Source organism: Ranitomeya variabilis, chromosome 2 (assembly GCF_051348905.1).
Source record: "Ranitomeya variabilis isolate aRanVar5 chromosome 2, aRanVar5.hap1, whole genome shotgun sequence".
NCBI classification, from domain to species: Eukaryota; Metazoa; Chordata; class Amphibia; order Anura; family Dendrobatidae; genus Ranitomeya; species Ranitomeya variabilis.
This window is the reverse complement of record NC_135233.1, coordinates 684,220,762-684,243,742: the sequence shown is the minus strand read 5'-3', so window position 1 is coordinate 684,243,742 and position 22,981 is coordinate 684,220,762. Positions and strand designations below refer to the sequence as shown.

At 44.9% G+C, this 22,981-nt stretch overlaps 1 pseudogene; it reads left to right on the top strand.

The window, feature by feature from the left end:
• Positions 1-14,175, top strand: part of LOC143803922 (trace amine-associated receptor 3-like) — a 63,608-nt pseudogene extending 49,433 nt beyond the window's left edge.
• The last annotated feature ends 8,806 nt before the right edge of the window (positions 14,176-22,981 follow it).

Here is a 22,981-nt window from a genome sequence, read left to right as displayed (position 1 = left end):
CTCCTGCAGTGCATCACTGAGAGGTTACCTTAGGACAAAGTCTCACTTTATGGCAATTGCTGCCTGGGAAAATTTCTCAACAGCAATGGCATAAAGTGAGACTAGGGACTATTTTCTCACAGGGGCGTAGGAATACATGGTGAGGAATACATTGTAGAAGGATACCTTCCATCATTGTGTTCCTGGAGCCCCTGGAGAGCAGTTGCATCAGCAGATGCTCCTGCTCTCCACGGGAGATCGTCGAGGGACACTCGTTTTAATTGGATTTCTGTGGATCAGGGAGTATATTGGTTGTTTATTATTTTAATATTTTTTTACAGGTGACACTGGCTTCAGGGATCAAGGTGACAAGTGATGGTGAGTATGTAATCTATGTTACATGTACTGTATGTCTGTATGTATGTTGTATGTATGTACATACTGTATGTGGCATGTTGCATGTCGCATGTCACATGTTGCATGTCATTGCATGTCGCATGGTGCATGTCGTCGCATGGTGCATGTCGTCGCATGTCGTCGCATGGTGCATGTCGTCGCATGGTGCATGTCGTCGCATGGTGCATGTCGTCGCATGTGGCATGCCGTCGCATGGTGCATGTCGTTGCATGGTGCATGTTGTCGCATGGTGCATGTCATATGCTGCATGTCATCGCATGGTGCATGTCGCATGTCATCGCATGGTGCATGTCGTCGCATGTTGTCTCATGGTGCATGTCGTCCCATGTGGCATGCCATCGCATGTTGTCGCATGGCGCATGTCGTCGCATGGTGCATGTTGTCGCATGGCGCATGTCGTCGCATGGCGCATGTCGTCGCATGGTGCATTTCGCCGTATGGTGCATGTCATATGTTGCATGTCGTCGCATGGTGCATGTCATATGTTGCATGTCATATGTCGTTGCATGGTGCAAGTCGTCGCATGGTGCATGTCACATGTTACATGTCGCGTGTTCCATGTCGCGTGTCCCATGTCACATGTCCCATGTTGTCACATGTTGCATGTTATATGTTGCTTGTCACATGGTGTATGTTGTATGTCTGTATGTACTGTATGTCTGTATGTATTGTATATATATTTTTTTTAACATTGAACACATTAGCCGGATGATGGGACTACTACTGTCCCATCACTGGCTAATGGGTCACTCACTGTCACTGTAGAAGGCAGAGCCCGATGGGACTTGTAGTCCCATCGGATGATGCCTGCACACAGAGACATACAGCAATGACACCTGCCCGCCGCAGACCCCTGCACGGCCAGCGGACCCACCGCACAGCCCGGCGCAGCCCCACGGCACATCCCGGCGGCGGCACATCCCAGCGGCGGCACCGGCACATCCCTGTGCCAGCACATATCGGCACCACGGCACATCACGGCGCAGTCGCCGGCACATCCCGGCGCCAGCACATACCGGCACCATGGCACATAACGGCGCAGGCACCGGCACATACCGGCACCATGGCACATAATGGCGCAGGCACCGGCACATCCCGGCGCCAGCACATACCGGCACCATGGCACAGACACCGGCACATCCCGGCGCCAGCACATACCGGCACCACGGCACATCACGGCGCAGGCACCGGCACTACGGCACAGTCGCAGGAACATCCCGCAGACTCCTCCACGCCCGCCCATCCCAGAACACAGCGTTCACATCCCTGCCTACTACCTAGCCCCGCCCACCCCCAGTACAGCCCTGCAGCCCCCAGCGCCGCCCACAGCCCAGTCACTCTTTATGAGTGACTGCTGACTGTGGAGCCTGGGGTCACGCCTGCTACTGACGTCACATCAATTTCCAGAGTCTGGAAATTGACGTGACGTCGGCGGAAATTAGCGGCGGCTGCAGCCTTGGGGTCACGTGACCCGGACTCAGCCACCAGCATAGTGCCGCTCACAGGCGAAAATGTCAACGGAAGGTGTTTACACAATTCATCAGGGGCCCCGGGGGACACATTGGGGGGATTATTGAAAGTAGTGGACAACCCCTTTAATACTTTGTTGCGCAACCTTTTGCTGTGATTACAGCTGCAAGTCACTTGGGGTATGTCTCTATCAGTTTTGTACATTGAGAGACTGAAATTCTTGCCCATTCTTCCTTGGCAAACAGCTCGAGCTCAGTGAGGTTTGACAGAGATTGTTTGTGAACAGCAGTTTTCAGCTCTTTCCACAGATTCTCGATTGGATTGAGGTCTGGACATTGACTTGGCCATTCTAACACCTGGATACGTTTATTTGTGAACCATTCCATTGTAGATTTTGCTTTATGTTTGGGATCATTGTCTTGTTGGAACACAAATCTCCGTCCCAGTCTCAGGTGTTTTGCAGACTCCAACAGGTTTTCTTCAAGAATGGTGAAAACCATTTCCGGTGACTACCTCTTGAAGCTCATCAAGAGAATACCAAGAGTGTGCAAAGCAGTCATCAAAGCAAAAGGTGGCTACTTTGAAGAACCTAGAATATAAGACATAATTTCAGTTGTTTCACACTTTTTTGTTAAGTATATAATTCCACAATGCTATGCATTTTTCAAGCATAGCGCCCTGGGGCGCAGAATTTGACACTTTTCCTCCATATGCTGCACCTTTTTCCACCTCCCAAAACTCAGGTAATATTTAACAGCTTTATGATCGGCCTTATTTACATTCACATTCATTTGGATTTCACTGCACCCACTACTTTTCCCATGTCTTATACTATATTGCCATCTAGTGACTGCTTGAAAAATGCATAGCATTGATGTTCCTTTTGCTTCATATGAATATGTATCATTCTTACATCAGGTCACTGTCGATTTGAGTATAAATATGACATAAGCTGCTTTTCAAAAATATATATTTCCTGATGTGAGGGGATTATTATATTCTGCTGGTTAAGTTTACCTTTTTAAGATATAGGACTGCAAAGGGTATTAGGCTACGTTCACATTTGCGGTCGGTGCCGCAGCGTCGGGCGCCACAGCGTCGCCGCATGCGTCATGCGCCCCTATATTTAACATGGGGGCGCATGGACATGCGTCGCACTTGCGTTTTGAGCCGCATGCGTCCCTGCGGCGCCCGCGTCCGGCGCAGAGGACGCAGCAAGTTGCATTTTTGCTGCGTCCAAAATCAATGAAAAAAAGGACGCATGTGGCGCAAAACGCAGCGTTGTGCATGCGTTTTGCTGCGTTTTTGTTTGCGTTGTGCGTTGCGGCGCCGACGCTGCGGCGCACAACGCAAATGTGAACTTAGACTTAAAGAGACATTTTTCATGTCCACCCATATTAGCAAGCCCACATAACCTTCCTATAGGAATACTTTATACAGTATGTGCGGACATATCCTACAAGGAAAAAAATCCTTAAAAAACGTTATCATCTTTTGTGTCACACCCTGACTTCTATGGAGGTGCCATTTTTTCCATCTTCCTGTCTTTTAATGTTGTTTGATTTTAAAATATTTTCTCAATAAAGAAAAAAAAATGTATTCACCTTCTTATGCATCACTTCGTGCCTTGTTAGGTAACTCACATAAGTATCTATGACTGAAGTGCTATTTAATTGCCTACTTAACTTTGGATTATGGGGTTAGTGAATAGTAATGTATATTATGTCTTTATAATTTTGTATTTATAGATGGCATACATTACTATACTCACTGTCATAAGTATGGTCGTAGTCATCGAAGAGAATAAAACATTTACGAATAATCAATCATTGTCCTAGTTCCTTGCAATATGCTTAAAAGTATGTGGTATGTGCATTTATTCATAAAAAATTTAATTTTTATTCTTGTATAGAGATGAGCAAATATTTCAATGTTCGGTTTGGATTACGATCGCCGAATTTGCAATATTTGCCAAAATATATCAATGAATATTTGACGAACCTAACCAAATGCCATTACTGTCAATGGAGGCGAGATGAGGAGGCGGTGTGTGATTGGGAGACACTGAATGTCCTGTCTGTTAGGTAAGGGCCAAGTCTGTAATGTGAACAGATCAGAAAGTCAGTAAGAGGGAATGGTCCACTGTGTCAAAGGCAGATGCCAGGTTCCAGAGAAGGAGGTAGGACAAACTCAAGTAGCTAACATTTGGTGGTCAGTAGGTCGTTGGTGACTTTATTTAGGACAGTTTCAGTGGAATGGTGCGGTCTGAAGCCAGATTGTAAGCGGTCAAAGAGGGAGCAAGAGAAGAGGTGGGAGGATAGTTCAGTTGTCAGCGCAAAAAACATTAGGAGCATTGCAGTGCTGTAGTCCAGTGCTCCAACTCCACCAAGGACAGTATCTGCAAAGAGTTTGTATGTTCTTTCCGTGTTTGCGAGGATTTAGTCCCAGTAATTATTTTTCACCGCATACTGCAAAGACATACAGATAGTATATTTAGAGTGTGAGTCCCAATGGTGACAGTGCTAGTGATATCTGTAAAGCGAATGTTGAATTATTTGCGCTATGTAAGTGATAAAACAAACAAAAAAAATGAAATTGATGCTCATCCACACTCTACTATTGCCAGAACAATGTAAGAATAGTAATGTAAGGAGGAAGACTGGGCTGCTGGTACCTGTGACATGCCGGGTCCGCAACTGTCAGGGCTGGGTCCAGTGTTGCCAGGAGGGAAAGAATGGAGAACTGGACAGGACTGATGACCTGGTGAGAAGGGGCGTGGCGAGCAGAGGGAGGAGAGAGCAGGAAGCAGGAAGCGGGAAGAGAAAGAAGTTTCCTGCTGGCTGAGAGTAGAGACAGGTGTGTGCCCCGCTCTGCAGACACAGAGGGAGCATGGAGATGAGACCCATCCGGGGTTATGTGAAGGCCCCATGGGAACAGGGAGCGCACAAAGCATCAGGTGCACTGCCAGACAGTGTGAGGTGCTTGCAGCAAGGAACGGGTGCCAGGTGACAGATCGTGAGCTGTATTCCCCTTTATGGACCGGTATGCAGCGGAGCAAGCACCAGGTAGAGACTTCCTTGGTGTTACCCTCTTCGGTTCTACGGATTAATGGACTAGGGGCTCAACGGGTAAAACCGAAGACCACCCATTGCTGCCAGTAGCTTGTTTGTGTGTTTGCGGGAAATGCCTGAAGACGCCTTGCCACCCGCTGCTGGGACTACAACCCTCATCAGACTGCATGCGGCTGAGGGACATTGGAGTCATGATAAATTTGATAATAAGACTTGTGCTATATTGCAATTCCATTTGTTAATTACCTGTTGTCTCCCTGCGAGGAGTTCTCAATTGTTACAAGTAAACTGCATTATTGTTAACCCTTGCTCTACATTCTATGCCTTCCTTCATCCTGTTACCTGCTTACAGTATTACGGGGAAGTTGACTCAAAGAGAGTGGAGGACTGCTGGTATCGGAGGCCTTCTGCTACAGGCAATACACATGAAGGAGACCCAACCAGGAATCTACACAGCTACAAACATTTATTGACAGACACCAACAAAGTAACATCAATTTCACCACACTAGAAATAGTCTAATAGGGAACACAGGTCTTCCAGTACACCAACCCAGCAGAAGGACACCCAAGCAGGACTGTTCACATTTCCACAAATTAGTGTTAACATCTCCAGCAGCAGCAACATCAGGCACATAAGGCCCACTAAAGATATCAGAGACCGCAATTACATGAGAACAATGCAGCACCCAAAAAACTACAACATCCAATAGCAAAATTTGTCAGTTGTCTTTGGAAAGGACATCACATTGTTGGTTCACTAGTGCTTTCAGAAACATTAACACCTACCCCACATACACCTCAAACACCAAGTCTAATCCCCCTTCTACCACAACCTCGCTTTTTCCCAGTCATATTGCTCAGATAGTGTGCTAGGAACACACTATTAGCAACTAAAAATTATATTTTTTATTCTGCACAACCTCTGCACACAGCTGAATTTCAGCAACACAAAAATTAGAAGGTGAAATATGGTTTGATAAATCTCATTAATCAAAGGAGAAAGAATTGTTTCAGTGTGGATGACGCCTGTATGACAAAAAAGATCTGCTCCAAAAAATTTCAAAGTGTGATGTCCCTTTCTGTATGATGTTAGTGGTAGATTATTTTGTGTGTGGATGAGGCCTGCATAACATTGACTAGATGCTCAAAATAATTTCAAACTGAGGTCTCACCTTCTGTATCACGTTAGTAACATTAAAAAGAAATATTTTTAGTGTGGATGAGGCCTGTATAATCTAAATATTGTCCGTGGCATTGGAACGCCCTCTTTCCTACAGTTGCCACTGGTAAAGTGCAGGTTTGCCAGAGAAATATGGCCGATGTGTTGTTACATGAACTGATCAGCAAAAGGGGCATGACGACTGCGGGAATGGGATTGTACAATAGGATCAATAACAAGGCGGCTAAGGGAAGTACAAGGTCCAGGATCCAGCCTACAATGATTACTCATTTAACCAACACCAATTACCAGAGAGCGTTTGATGATCATCAGAAGATAGGTGTAACAGATGTGTGTCTCAAGCTAGGCATAAAAGATGCCTGTGAGAAATTGGATGCCAAAGATGCATATAATCAAGAAGATAGGCTCAAAACAATTTCAAACTCTTATCACGGCTGCTGTAGCACGTCTGTAAAAAAATTAATTAATTTTAATGTGCAACAGTTCAACACACAGAACAATTTCAACGCCACTAAATTAAAAGAAAAAAAAAATGTTAATGTGCGTTAGGTTTGCAGACAGATTTGTATCACCGCAATAAAATGTCAACTTGGGATACAAGATTGTGCACCGCCACATTATGGGTGTCAGGTCCGAGCATTCCTACAGGAACAGTTTCCTGGAAAGTGGATTGGTCGTCGTGGGCCAGTTGAATGGCCACCAAGGTCTCCTGATCTGACCTCCTTAGACTTTCATCTTTGGGGTCATCTGAAGGCAATTGTCTATGCTGTGCAGCATCTGTAACAACGGATACTGGAAGCCTGTGCTAGCATTTCTTCTGCGGAGTTGCTGTCAGTGTGTCAAGAGTGGGTTGCATTGACAATCCAACACAATGGGCAGCACTTTGAACACATTTTATAAGTGGTCATAAACTTGTAAATAACTCATGAAAGAATAAAGTTATGTTAAAACCAAGCACACCATTGTTTTTCTTGTGAAATTCTCAATAAGTTTGATAAGTCACATATCCCTCTTCCCATTGAAAAAAATAAGGTTGGATCCAAAATGGCTGACTTCAAAATGGCCTCCATGGTCACCACCCATCTTTAAAAGTTTTCCCCCTCCTATATACTAATGTGCCACAAACAGGAAGTTGATATCACCAACCATTAACATTTTATTTAGGTGTATCCATATAAATGGCCCACCCTGTAATGAAATACAGAGAAAAAGGAGTATATAATTAAAAAGATACTTTATTAATAGGTATACAAAAGTAAATAATAAATGTAGACAATAAAAACACAGGATAAAGTGCACAAGGATAATGCTGAAGGATTACCGATGCTGTGCACCCACCAACAGTAAACAGGGAGCGTTTATCTAATAGGATCAATACTAGCAGTAATTGTGACCAAATAGTCCAAAAATAGTATAAATAGATGCAGGTAAATAGCGCTTACCAGTATATAAGTTGGAGGGTTAGCATCGCCGGACAGGACTCGAAAAAAAACCCAAAGTACGTTTAGCTTTTTTGTATAGATGCTTTCTCAAGAGGATGTGTGTGATTCATCACAGGGTGGACCCCGGGGAACCGGTGGAACATCGGGTCACAGGCAGGACATCAGACACAGGCTGGACATCAGGACATTGGACACAGACTGGACATCAGAACACAGACTGGACATCAGGACACAGGCTGGACATCAGGATAGACATCCGGGACACTGGCATGGCAGCCCAGGACATCAGGACATTGGACACAAGAAGGACATCAGGACATCAGGATACAGGCAGGGCATCAGGACATCAAGAATACCGGATAGACATCTCGGACACTGGCGAGGCAGCCCAGGTCATCGGCTGAGACTCAGATGGCACATGATCAGGTAGCAGTGGTCATCAGGTCCCTAGCTACGGCCGTCAGGCTCCGGGCATCGGACCAAGGAAGGAACTCAAGCGTGATAGTGTAAGCGCCGCCGGACTGGACCTGGGCCAGACGGGTTAGCCCACATAACAGGCTGAGCACAGCATAGTTAGGGCTCAGTATAAACACCAGACTCCATCTTTAAAAGATGAGCCCAGGAAGTTCAGTCACTGGGTACAGGGTGCCAGACACAAAAGGACTTCAGCAACATAGCAGAGGACTCAGTTCAGGCAGGGTCAGGCACTGGAGATGCAGCCTCCAGGATAGGCAGGTCTGGGTATTCTGCCCCCAGATTAGTCGGAAAAACAAAACACAAACAGATCTGGATATGCAGCCTCCAGAATAGGCAGGTCTGGGTACTCTGCCCCCAGATTAGGCGGAAAAACAAAACGCAAATGGATCTGGGTATGCAGCCTCCAGGATAGGCGGAAGACAGGTATCAGCTCTCCCAGAACATACTGCAGACAGAACAGGAGCTGGATACCTAACTCACAAGGCAAGACACAGAAACACAATGCAATGCTCTGGCAATGCCCAACAGGGAAGAGGGAGTTTATATAGGAGCTGCCCCTCAGCAATAGGCTGAGGAAGCAACACAGGTGCTCACTCAAACCCTAATAAAAGCAGGGTAGGTGTGGCCGCGCACACCCTAAGCACAAACAGAAACCATTACAGCACAGACAGCACAGGAACTGTGGCTTAGGGCATCTGGCAGTGACTGCTAGCCTGAACACACATTGAAAGTCATGCACCAGCTGCAGAGGACCTTGCAAGTCACGGATAGCTTCCACAGCGGCAGCCAGGGACCGCACATGCGAGTGGTCATGCAGCAGAGCAAAGACATCACAGCACATGTACAGCTACGCAGCAGCACAGGGAACTGAGCCGCATCCATCCAGGTAACAGACTACAGTATCCCTGCAAGTTAGGGGGAGAGGAGCAAGGGTTAAAGCAGAGACATGCAAAAGTAACGCTGAAGAAACAAAGTATAAACCCAACGGCGTTACAAAATGCCACCCTACACCATTACTGACCCATTGCCAAACCGGTCATGAAGGATGTTGCAGGCAGCAGATCACTCTCCATGGTGTCTCTAGACTCTGTCACGTCTGTGACATATGCTCAGTGTGAACCTGCCTTCATCTGTGAAGAGCACAGGGTGCCAGTGGTGAATTTGCCAATTCTGGTGTTCTGTGGCAAATGCCAAGCATCCTGCGTAGTGTTGGGCTGTTAGCACAACCCCCATCTGTGGATGGCGGGCCCTCAGTCCATCCTCATGGAGTCAGTTTCTAACCGTTTGGGCAGACACATGCACATTTGTGGCCTGTTGGTGGTCATTTTGCAGGGCTCTGGAAGTTCCTCCTGTTCCTCCTTGCACATAGACTGAGTTAGTGGTCCTGCTGCTGGAATGTTACCCTCCTGTTGCCCCTTCCATGTCTCCTGGTGTACTGATCTGTCTCCTGGTAGCGCCTCCAGCCTCTGGACACTACGCTGACAGACACAGGAAACCTTCTTGTCACAACTCGCATTGATGTGCCATCCTGGATGAGCTGCACTACCTGAGCGGGTTGTAGAGTCGGTCTCATGCTACCAGAGTGTGAAAGCACAACCAACATTCAAAAGTGAACAAAACATGAGCCGGAAAGCATTGCTACTGAGATGTGGTCTGTGGTCCCCACCTGCAGAACCACTCCTTTATTGAGTGTGTTTTGATAATTGCCAATAATTTCCATCTGTTGTCTATTCCATTTGCACAACAGCATGTGAAATTGATTGTCAAACAGTGTTGCTTCCTAAATGGACAGTTTGATTTCACAGAAGTTTGATTTACTTGGAGTTATATTCTGTTGTTTAAATGTTCCCTTTATATTTTTGAGCAGTGTAGTTTACAGGGAGCAGGCAAAAGAGAAGTCAGCTCACAAACAAAGAGTCTAAGTCCAGGAAGGGAATAAAGTCAGGCTGGGTCAGGCGCAGAGCAAAGAGAGATCAGACTTACACAGGCAGCAGCAAGTGTACGATTGACACTGGATGGAGGAGCTAGCATGCTTAAGTAGAGGACTAATCAAGAGAAGTGAACACAGGTGATTGCAGCCCAGAACCAGCACAACCAAAACAGACTGACAGTCTCCACACAATGGTAACATAGCAGACAAGGACAGTGTGGAGATCGTGAGAGATATGTATACAATATGATAATCCATAAGTTTATAAAAGCTGTGTGGGGAAAGAGCGCACAAAATTTTTTTGACATTATTAGAAAGGATAGAAAGTAATATGGTAACGCTCACCTTCAGCAAAGAGTGGTAACATGTGGTTTGAAAGGGTGCTGTTGCTTTATGGGGGAGACAAAAAACAAAACACTTTAAATAGGCTGCTGGAAGAGAATTCTTGGTGAAAACAAATAGAAGATGGTTCTTTTGTTGGAATTCATATTTATACAATGTACTGGTGTCTTTTTTATCTGTTGGGTTTCTATTTACTTGAAAAAGATGCTCGTATGGAATAGAAATGCGTTGTCCAATAAAACAACCATATGCTATTTTTGCACCAAGAAAAGTTCTTTCAGTCATGCAGTTTAAGTGCTGTTTTTCTTCTAACTGCAGGACAGTATGGGGAGGCCCGTGTGGCTATGCAAAATGATGTTTGCCTGCTCTCTGATGCTTCAGCATTGTGGGAAATGGTGCCTGACAAGTTTTTTTTGCGAACTGCGAACCGAAACCCAAATGTTTGCATTAATGTTAAACCGTGAATTTCAGAAAATTGTACTCAAACTTGTTCCTCCCCATATTGATCAGCTCATCTCTCTGACAGATTGGTCTTTTCTTCAGGTGACTTGAAAGAAGAGACCAATCCTAAAATGCAATAATTATGTTATAAACAAGATAAGCCCTCGGTACCTGGTTCTAACTACTCTGCTATAGTTTGTACAGATTTGTCCACTATTATGCTTTTGCAAATGTTGTTTAGGTTTCTTATTTTTTGCATACAAATTCATTGAATTACTATATCATGCTACTAAAAACATAGACTTTAACTCACATCTCAACCACAGAATGACCACATAGCATGCACTATTTTTATTATCCTTGCTTATACTGACATAAAGCCACACATAGCAGAAACAACTCTTCACACAGTACCATGAAAATATTTTTAAATCTGGTAATCTCACATCACTCATACAGAGACATGTCAAGCGAATAGGAAAGGTAAGAAGGTGCACATTTGTAAGTGCAGTCTGATAAAATTGGGTCTTCGTCATATTATAGACTGAAGTTTTTGTTTGGACATCTCTCTTGATATTATCAAAATAAAAAAAACTGTTTCAAACATTAAAAATGGGTCACTGACATATATGCCTTTTAGCATATTAGGAGCATGCTTTTTAGTAATGACGCCTTTTCTAGTGACCAATGTTTTGTAAACCAGAGCTTTTCATAAGATTGATTTTGGCACATTTGCTCCATTTTAAACTACTGTATTTCGCAGCTTATTGAAAGTCATTGTTGGAGTTGTTTTTCAACACAACACCAAGCTATATCTTGATCATGCTACTGTGTGCTGCTTGTGTTCCCAAAATGTGCTACCATGGACTACAGTATCTCCAGACTTGTCTCCTATTGAGCACTTCTAGGATGTCATTGGTCAACAATTGCAATGGAAGCTGCCAGCAGTGGATCTTGATGATCCGAGTGCCCAAGTGCTATCATTGTGGTACAACACTCCTCAACTACCCATTAATATACTCACTGACAGCATGCCAAGCCATGCACTGAATAAATTGAGATATTTTGAACTTTTTGCTTCCATTTATCCATTATGATTCCATGACTTTTCCTTCTTGATGTTGTAATTTTCTCAATATTGAGGAATGTGTGTGTGTTTCAATTTATTTTTTAACTTTTCATCACACTTTTTTATATATTTCCTTTAACTAAAGTGCTCTGTTCTTCTATTCACTCTATTAATTTTCACTTTTATAGAAGATCAATCACATTAATAAATCCATTATTAATCCAGAGAGTTTGCAATATGAAAACACATTGCTTTTTGCCCCCAAAACAGGCCTTTTGTTGTACATGTACATTTTTTTGTCATCCCAATAACTGCCACTATCTTTGGTAATCTGGGTATCATCATTTCTATCAGTCATTTTAAGTTACTTCTCCTCAACCAATCTCCTTATTCATTCTATGGTTGTCACCGATTGCTTGGTTGGCCTGATAGTAATGCCGTATAGTATGGTAAGTTCTGTGGAAAGATGTTGGATTTTTGGGAAACTATTTTGCAAATTCTAGTATAGTTTTGATTTGATGCTGAGTGTAATCTCTATTTTCCATCTCTGCTGCATTGCCATTGATAGGTTTTATGCTGTGATCCTCTCCGTTACCCCAATAAAATAGCAATCTCTGTCATAAAGAATATGGTATTCGTTTGCTGGTCTCTACCAGCTATGTTTGTGCAGCGCCCCAGGGTCCTGGTCGTTGCAGTAATATCATTTTCCTCTAGGGGGAGTGATGTTACGTTTGGAGGCAATGAAGGACAACTGAATCCAGGTATCACAAACATACAACACATTTCGCACTCCAGGCCACCAGGGGGAGCTCTGCTCCTATTTATTAGGGCACTCCTCACACTTAGGTAAAACTGGTTGCCTGGATAGGAAGTTAGTCAGTTGCTGGCTGAGCTTTGCTCAGGTAGCTGGTCTCTGACAGGGGTGGGATCCTGTTAGAGGCTGAGACAGAAGGACATGGAGCTGCGCCTGCCCTGAGTGCGGCAGCTTCCAGAAAGAGTCATTGAAAGAGAACTGTATTGTAGAGAGGGCAAAGAACTTGTAGCAAAGGAGTGGATATCAGAGGAGTTCTGCCCTGCACAGGCTGCCTCCTTCTGAGGCGCAGGATCCCGGTAGCCAGAACACCGAGGGAGCAACAGTCCTTTATGCTTAGCTTCAGAGACCGGCAGGACAGCTAGTTTCATGTTATCTGCCCGCCCTAAACCCAGGAGGCAAGGTGGAATCCACGAGAGGCTGGGGCATGATAGAGTCCCTGTAAAAAGCCTCAAGCCACCGGTCATACGGGTTTGTCCTATCCATCTGGGGGACAGAGAGAGACATAGCATCTGTAGCATCTTCAACAGTTGTGAGGATCTTATGAGAAGCTTGGCAGTAAGGTACTACAACACACGGAGCTAGAGGAAAGCTACTGATTTCTATCTGGATAAGGGGGCTCTGGATTTGCCTCCAAAGTGGCCGGACTCTGCCTGCCCTGTGGTCTGTGCTATGGACTGTGGATGCTGAAGCCTTCAGTAAAAAGGTAAAGAGACTGCAACCTTGTATCCTCGTTCTTCACTGCGCCTCACACCATCCACCATCTACACACTGGGAAGCCCTGGGGACATACTTCACCTGTGGGAAGGTATACCATCTAGCTGCCATAACATCACCCCAGCGGACCCCTTAAAGCAGCGTTGGTCACCCTGACCGAATACCACAGGTGGCATCACGAACATATCTCTTTAAAGACCTTTCCCTTTAACATGGACGTCCCAAGGGCCATGGAACGGGTCAGCCACCGTGACATCCCCCTGAGAACCGAAGGACCCGGTACCGAGTACCCCTTGCCCATGGGGGCGCTCCATTTGCATTTACAGTTGTCATAACAAACTCCCATGTATCTGGAGTTGCTGGATATGAGCTGCGGGTGGAAGGTTTTAATTTATGTCCAATTACATTTAATAAATTGTGGTCATTGGTTATGTTTTTTACATTTTTTATTGCTCCTGGTTCAGTTATGGTTGACATTTACATTAAGATATTTATAGTGTCTCAAAGGCATGCACAAATTATGAAATGTGCATCTGCAAATGTGACAGAAGTCTCATCTCAAGTTTCCAAGCTGAAAGACATTGAGCATTGTAATTAGGGTCTTTATTATGTGTTGGCTGCCTGTCTTTATTAATATCCTGGCAGACCCATTTATCAACTTTTCTACTCCAGAAATGCTGTTTAATGCCTTCAACTGACTTGGGTATTTTAATTCAACATTAAATCCTTTAATATACGGATTCTTCTATACTTGGTTTCAAAAAGCTTTAGAATATATTGTTATTGGCAAAATATTTGAAACTGATTCTTGTTTAGCAAATTTGTGATAAGATGATATAAATTGGACAAAAATAAGACTTAACAGAATTTCTTAAAACATTATCATTTTGGTAAGTATTGATTACTTTGCAGGTCTCTTACTATTTCACTTTAAAATCTGTCCAAATTTTAAGTTTTAATAAAATCTAACCTAGAAGAAGGGAAAACCCAAAATGGAACTCTTTCACAAGACTGCGGATTTCTGCTCAGAATAATGCAGCTTCCTTTAATTATCTATATGATAATTAGTGATGAGCGAGTATACTCGTTGCTCGGGTTTTCCAGAGCAAGCTTGGGTGGTCTCCAAGCTCGGAGGTTTAGTTTTCCTTGCCACAGCTGCATGATTTGCAGCTACTAGACAGCTTGATTAAATGTGAGGATTCCCTAGCAACCAGGCAACATGTACTCAGGCTGGCTACCAGCTGTAAATCATGCAGCCGAGTCAACAAAAACTAGATCTCCAAGCAGTCACAAATACTCGGAGACTACCCGAGCGTGCTGGGGAAAACCCGAGCAACGAGTATACTCGCTCATCACTAATATAATCTCTGGTTTATGTGCTTACCAGGGGTGAACACACCATTGGTGAAACCTGTGCAGCCACACAGGGGCTCGAGAGGTAAATAGGCCTACTTATACCTCCAAAACAGGTGCACTATGATGAGCTGTAAGGAGTCCCTCTTCTCTCTCTGTCCGGTCGTGATGCTGACATATCCTAAATTTTATCAAATCTTGTAAATTCATAATAAAATATGTGAAAAAACAAAATAACGAATTGTATGTTTTCTAAATTGTCACATTATCAGAATCAGATTGTAGAGTGGGGATTGGTCTGCTGTTTCACCCTACAAGTATGTTCTGTTTATTGATTTATATGAGGCAGGAGAGGTATCACATGTGAGAGAAATGCGGTCTACTTAGAACAAACCTTTTTACCTTAACTACATGAAGCTGAGGGATGACCGATGAGTGGATAACATTTTTCATTTTGCAATTATTAGTTACTAGTGTTGAGCGATACCTTCCGATACTCAAAGGTATCGGTATCGGATGGGATCGGCCGATATCCAAAAAATATCGGATATCGCCGATACCGATACCCGATACCAATGCAAGTCAATGGGACACAAGTATCGGAAGCTATCCTGGATGGTTCCCAGGGTCTGAGAGAGAGGAAACTCTCCTTCAGGCTCTGGGATCCATATTCATGTAAAAAATAAAGAATTAAAATAAAAAAATATGGATATACTCACCCCTCCGGCGGCCCCTGGACCTTACCGATGTAACCGGCAGCCTCCGTTCCTAAGAATGAGGAGTTTAGGACTTTCGATGACGTCGCGGCTTGTGATTGGTCACGTGACCGCTCATGTGACCGCTCACGCGACCAATCACAAGCCGCGATGTCATCGCAGGTCCTAAACTCCTCATTCTTATGAACGGAGGCTGCCGGTTACATCGGTAAGGTCCAGGGGCCGCCGGAGGGGTGAGTATATACATATATTTTATTTTAATTCTTTATTTTTTACATGAATACGGATCCCAGGGCCTGAAGGAGAGTCTCCTCTCCTCCAGACCCTGGGAACCATACACTGGGAACTTCCGATTCCGATTTCCGATATCACAAAAATATTGGAACTTGGTATCGGAATTCCGATACAGCAAATATCGGCCGATACCCGATCCTTGCGGTATCGGAATGCTCAACACTATTAGTTACTGGACCTTTTACCCTTTTACCTTTTGTGGACTCTTCCAGCTTCCTTTTAGACTTATTTTTCGCAACGAAGCAATATTGAGTAGTAAAGTATATGAACTAATTATTACATACTTTGGCCCTATTCATGAAACCTTTTGTCCAGGAATTGCCAAAAAATTGGGGACATTTGATGTTTGGACTCCATTTTGAAGCAACTTTGACAAAATGGACAGACCTGTGGAAAAGTCTGGGAGGTACAATGCATGTATGGACCTACTTGAATGATTGCTCCATGTATAGAGCAGCAGCTCTATATACTGCAAGCTGTAGATGGCTTGCAGATCTAAGCCTATATTCTAAGTGAGTACAATTGGCTACATCCTGGATAAGAATGTGAATACTGCAGCTGAATACTATAAATCACATACCATAGTTCATTATGTAAATTGCGATGCACTGTGTAGTTTGAAATTAGACTGTTGCTTTTGCTGCTGGTGAATACCTATTGTGAGTTTTGAACTCTATAACCTCCTCTGTGCCCCAACTATGATGTGTAACCAGAATTTATCAATCCGTTGTGACCACCAAGCTGTGTGCCACAGTATTGACTGTAATCACTGTGTTTAGCATCCTGAATTTGAGTAAATGACATCTGCAATTAAAAACCTGCTGTGTGTCTGTGTGTCTCATTGCACTATGCTCAAGAGGAGCATAGGCCACATATCCAAAATTGACCGGTATACACATATACAGTTGAAACCAGAAGTTTACATACACTATATAGTAAGACACATACAGTATGCATGTTTTTCTCAATATCTGACATGAAATCAGAATAAACCTTTCCCGTTTTAGATCAATTAGGATTACCATAATTATTAATATTTGTCAAATGCCAGAATAATGAGAGAGAGAATGTTTGAAGGAATTTTTATTACTTACTGCAAAGTCAAATGTTTACATACATTTCATTAGTATTTGGCACCATTGCCCTTAAACTGAATGACTTGGGTCAAACATTTGGGATATCCTTCCACAAGCTTCTCACAATAGTTGGTTCGAATTTGGGCCCATTCCTCCTGACAAAACTGGTGTAACTGATCCAGGTTTGTAGATCACCTTGCTCGCTCCTGCCTTTTCAGCTTTGCCCATAAATTTTCAATAGGATTGAAATCAGGGCTTTGTGATTGCCACTCCAAAACATTGACTTTGTTATCCTTAAGCCACTTTGTTAACATTTTGGCAGTATGCTTAGTGTCATTGTTCATTTGGAAGACCCATTTCTGCCCAAGCTTTAGCTTCCTGGCTGATGTCTTGAGATGTTGTTTCTGTATTGCCACATAATCTTCTTTTCTCAGGATGCTATCTATTTTGTGACATGCACCAGTCCCTCCAGCAGCAAAACAACCCCACAACATGATGCTGCCACATCCGTGTTTCACAGTTTAGATGGTGTTCTTAGGCTTCCAAGCTTCTCGATTTTTTCTCCAAACATAACGATGGTCATGTGCCCCAAAAGTTAAATTTTAGTTTTATCAGACCACACAATGTAGGAAGATAGACCAGAATAGTAGTCTCTCTAGCATGTCCGGGCCGGAACTGTCGGGTCTGTCACCATTGTTGTTAGGGGAAGCACTTTCTGACCGGAATAAACTTTTGCACCTGACTGCTGGGGCGGGTGCAGGGCCGGACTGGCCATAGGGCAGTTCTGGCATTTGCCAGAGGGGCCGCCCCTTGCCGTGGGCCGCTCCCTCTGCAGGAGCACCATTGATGTGACAGGACGGGAGCAGCTCAGAAGAAGGACACGTTGCCTCAACTGCTCTTTTCATATGAGCAGCAGCAGTGGGACATGAGTCGGCAGTCAGGAGGAAAAGCACGCATGAACAAGAGCAGGGGGTGACAGTCCCGGTGGGGAAGGTCCGGAGCGGGGAGGTGACTGTGAATGCAATCACCAAACCCCAATGGGTGGAAGAATTAAGGAGAGAACTTCTGAATATTAAAGGAGAATTGGCTGACGTTAAAAGAGACTGACGCAAATGCTTCCGGAAACAGGGAAGGCCCAGAGTCCCGCTGTCATACTAGAATGCTTCATCGACAGAGGCCTCTCACTTGCTTTAATTGTGGCAAAAGTATACATATAGCGTGGATGTGTACACATTGTGGAAGAGTTCCACCCCATCGTCCTTTAAACTAGAAGGCTCCAAGTCTGGGGGACGCCGCCTGGAGCCAGAACAGATGCAGAGGAGTAGTGGAAGTCCCTCAAGTCTAGCGTCAGTGCGCCCTCTAGTCTGGGCCAAATTTGATGGTCGTGCGGTGTGCTGCCTGGTGGACACAGGTTCACAAGTAACAACGATGCAAGAAGCGTACTTCCGGCGACATTTTCCTCAAGCAAGGCGGCCCAAGTGGGAACCAGTGATAAAGTTGATGGCAGACAACCAACTGCCCATCCCGATCGCAGGGGTGATGTGGATGCAAATCTCCATTTGTGCAAAAGATCTGGAACGAAAGGGTGTGGTGCTAACCCAGGGAGGAGTGAGCAGCGGATATACAGTCACTTTAGGGATGAACGTTTTGAAGGAATTTTGGAGTCTCCTCATCAATGAACCCTCCAATGAGACTCTCAAGCAATGGAGTCCACATATGCCTCAAAGAAGACTATTCCACCAGTTAGTGCGTGAAGCTCAAGCTCAAGAAACTTGCCGTGAAGGAGGAGTGTTAGGCAAAGTGATTGTTCCTGCTTCTTCCAAACTCATTCTACCACCCGGACAAACAGTACTCACTCTGCCCGTCCGGGATCGCGTACCTTTAGAAGGAGTTGAAATTAAAATTGAGTCTTCCTTCTTGGGGCAACTTCCCTCGGGATTCTTGGTGGCCCGTATGCTAGCCATTGTACGCGATGGGACTGTTCCTGTACACTGCATCAATTTAGAGGATCAGGAATTCATAGTCCTCCCCAAATTTGAAGTAGCCCAGATTGTGAGTATGCTTGAAGAGATAGTACCATCTCAGTTTGTACAGCTGGAGGTGCAACAAGGGTATCCGTGGACTGTGACGGTGAACTCCTCTTTGTCACCAGAGCTCCAATACATTCAGGATGGGCGGCTTATTCTGGAGCAAATGAGGGCTGAATTGGCTGGACTCACTGAGACTCAGGTGTAACCGGTGGCAGCTCTGATAGGGTGATATAAGGATGTGTTAGCTCACCATGAACATGATTTTGGCTGCACCATGGCCATCACACACAAGATATCTACTGGGAATACCACACCCATTAGAGAAAGCTATGGGCAAATCCCACCACAGCTGTACCAGGAGGTGAACAGCATGTTGGGATAGATGCTGGGCTGCTCTGGTCTGCTCTGATAGTGCTGGTGTGGAAAAAGGAAGGGACTCTGCATTTTTGTGTGGATTACCGGAAACTCATTGCTTGTACCATGAAAGACTCATACCCTTTGCCCAGGATTGAGGAATCCTTGTCTACGCTAGGAAAAGCCAAATTCTTTTCTACAATGGACCTCGGCAGCGGTTTTTGGCAAGTACCAATGTCCGAACAGGATCGACTAAAGACCACTTTCATTCTACCCATGGGCCTGTTTGAACTTATCCGAATGCTGTTTGGCCTGGCCAATGCCCGCGGAACTTTTCAACGTCTCATGGAAAGGTGTCTGGGTGACTTAAATTTTGAAGCCACACTTATCTACCTAGATGACATTATAGTCTACGCTATAATGAGGAATATATCGGCTAGAACAAGTGTTGAGTCGCCTCCAAAGCACGGAATAAAGGTGAAACCTCCAAAATATAATTTGTTTCGCACACAGATTGAATACTTCTGCCATGTTGTTTCTGCTGCCGGGGTGAAACCATCCCGAGAAAAGATAGCGGAGATACAGGATTGGCCTACTTCAGAGACGGTGAAAGATGTCCGAGCGTTTCTGTGATTAACTGGATATTACCTCCGTTTTGTGAAGAATTTTGTCCGCCGAGCAAGACCGCTGCAGGAGCTGCTTAAAGGGGTTCCCTTGGGTGCATAGAACTGGAGCATTCGTTGGAAGGAACATCAGGAGGAAGCTTTTCAAGATTTGAAGAAAGCTCCTGTGTTGGCCTATGCAGACTTTTCTCAACCGGTTTTTCTGCACACTGACGGGAGTTTGCTGGGACTTGGGGCTATGTTGTCACAGATACAGGACAGGAGAGAGAGGGTGATAGATTACGCAAGCCGCTCTCTTCACGATTCTAAATGTAATCCAGACATGACATGGCGTCCGCTAATTATGCCAGCAAATTTTACATTCAAAAAGTGAAATGTCACTCCTTCCTTTCCGAGCATTGCCAAGTGCCCAAACAGATTTTCCCCACATATGGGGTATCAACATGCTCAGAAGAAATTGCACAACACATTTTATGGTCCATTTTTGCTTGTTACCCTTGCAAAAGTAAAAAAAAATAGGTCTAAAGGAAAATTTTTGTGAAAGAAAAGTAAATGTTTATTTTTTCGTTCCAGACTCCAAAAAATTCCTGTGAAGCACCTGAAGGGTTAATAAACTTTATTAATGTGGTTTTCAGTACCTTGAAGGGTGAAGTTTTTAGAATGGTGTCACTTTTAGGTATTTTCTGTCATATAGGCCCCTCAAAGTTACTTCAAATGTGAGGTGGTCCCTAAATAAAATGGTTTTGCAATGTAAAACTGAAAAATCGCTGGTCAACTTTTAACTCAGATAACAACAGGAGGACAAAAAGAGCAAACTGATTACCGTATATACTCGAGTATAAGCCGACCCGAGTATAAGCCGACCCCCCTAATTTTGCCACAAAAAACTGGGAAAACTTATTGACTCGAGTATAAGCCTAGGGTGGAAAATGCAGCAGCTACCGGTGAATTTCAAAAATAAAAATAGATGCTCCATACCGTTCATTATGGCCCCATAGCTGTGCCATATAGTGCTCTGCACCGTTCATAATTGCCCCATAGCTGTGCCATATAGTGCTCTGCACCGTTCATAATTGCCCCATACTGTGCCATATAGTGCTCTGCACCATTATTGTCCCATAGCTGTGCCATATAGTGCTCTGCACCATTATTGCCCCATAGCTGTGCCATATAGTGCTCTGCACCGTTCATAATTGCCCCATAGCTGTGCCATATAGTGCTCTGTACCGTTCATAATTGCCCCATAGCTGTGCCATATAGTGCTCTGCACCATTATTGTCAAATAGCTGTGCCATATAGTGCTCTGCACCATTATTGCCCCATAGCTGTGCCATATAGTGCTCTGCACCATTATTGCCCCATAGCTGTGCCATATAGTGCTCTGCACCATTATTGCCCCATAGCTGTGCCATACAGTGCTCTGCACCATTATTGCCCCATAGCTGTGCCATATAGTGCTCTGCACCGTCCATTATTGCCCCATAGCTGTGCCATACAGTGCTCTGCACCATTATTGCCCCATAGCTGTGCCATACAGTGCTCTGCACCATTATTGCCCCATAGCTGTGCCATATAGTGCTCTGCACCGTCCATTATTGCCCCATAGCTGTGCCATATAGTGCTCTGCACCATTATTGTCCCATACCTGTGCCATATAGTGCTCTGCACCATTATTGCCCCATAGCTGTGCCATATAGTGCTCTGCACCATTATTGCCCCATAGCTGTGCCATATAGTGCTCTGCACCATTATTGCCCCATAGCTGTGCCATACAGTGCTCTGCACCATTATTGCCCCATAGCTGTGCCATATAGTGCTCTGCACCATTATTGCCCCATAGCTGTGCCATACAGTGCTCTGCACCATTATTGCCCCATAGCTGTGCCATACAGTGCTCTGCACCATTATTGCCCCATAGCTGTGCCATATAGTGCTCTGCACCGTCCATTATTGCCCCATAGCTGTGCCATACAGTGTTCTGCACCATTATTGCCCCATAGCTGTGCCATATAGTGCTCTGCACCATTATTGCCCCATAGCTGTGCCATATAGTGCTCTGCACCGTCCATTATTGCCCCATAGCTGTGCTGCTGCTGCAATAAAAATAATAAAACACATACTCACGTCTCTTGCTTGCAGCTCCTCATGTCCCGTCCCGGCGTCTCTCTCTCCGCACTGACTGATCAGGCAGAGGGCGGCGCGCACACTATATGCGTCATCGCGCCCTCTGACCTGCACAGTCAGTGCGGAGAGACGCCGGAAAGACAGAGCGGCGCCCGGCGTGTGGAACGAGGACAGGTGAATATGTAATACTTACCTGCTCCCGGCGTCCCGCTCCTTCCCCCGGACAGCTGGTCTTCGGTGCCGCAGCCTCTTCCTCTGTCAGCGGTCACCGGCACCGCTGATTAGAGAAATGAATAGGCGGCTCCGCCCCTATGGGAGGTGGAGCAGCCTATTCATTTCTCTAATGAGCGGTCCCACGTGACCGCTGAACAGGGGAAGAGCTGCTGCACCCGGAGACCGTGGGACGGGCAGGGGGAGCGTCAGGATCGCCGGGACTAGGTAAGTATGCCTCAGCGCCCTCTCCCCCTCACCCGCCGACCGTGACTCGAGTATAAGCCGAGGGGGCACTTTCAGCCCAAAAATTTGGGCTGAAAATCTCGGCTTATACTCGAGTATATACGGTATATCTAAAAGATATCATATAATTTTATCATATCATAGAAAAGGTAAAATGTCACAACAATATATAGAACACCAAAAAACAATGCAGACTGTTATGAACCCCACCCACACCTATCCCCACCTCACATATACACTTCAATCCCTGGAAAAATAAATAAATAAAGGTCCAAAGACCGTAACTCAGGGAAAAGATACTGCGTCCAAACATGGACGTCAGGGAAGCAGCATGCATGAACCAGATGATCGGGAATAAAGTTACACCAGTCTATCTAACATCTAAGGTGCAATAGTGCATGGCAAGAAATGCAACTCTTACCAACAGATGAGTGGAAACAAGGAGGGGGGTGGATGGAGGGTCCCGACGCACGTTTCACGGCAGCTAGAGGCCGCTTTCTCAAGGGAGTGTTTGGTTGCTATCAACTTTTAACTCTTATAATTTCCTAACAAAAAAAAGTATGTTTCCAAAATTGTGCTTATCTAAAGTAGACATGTGTGAAATGTT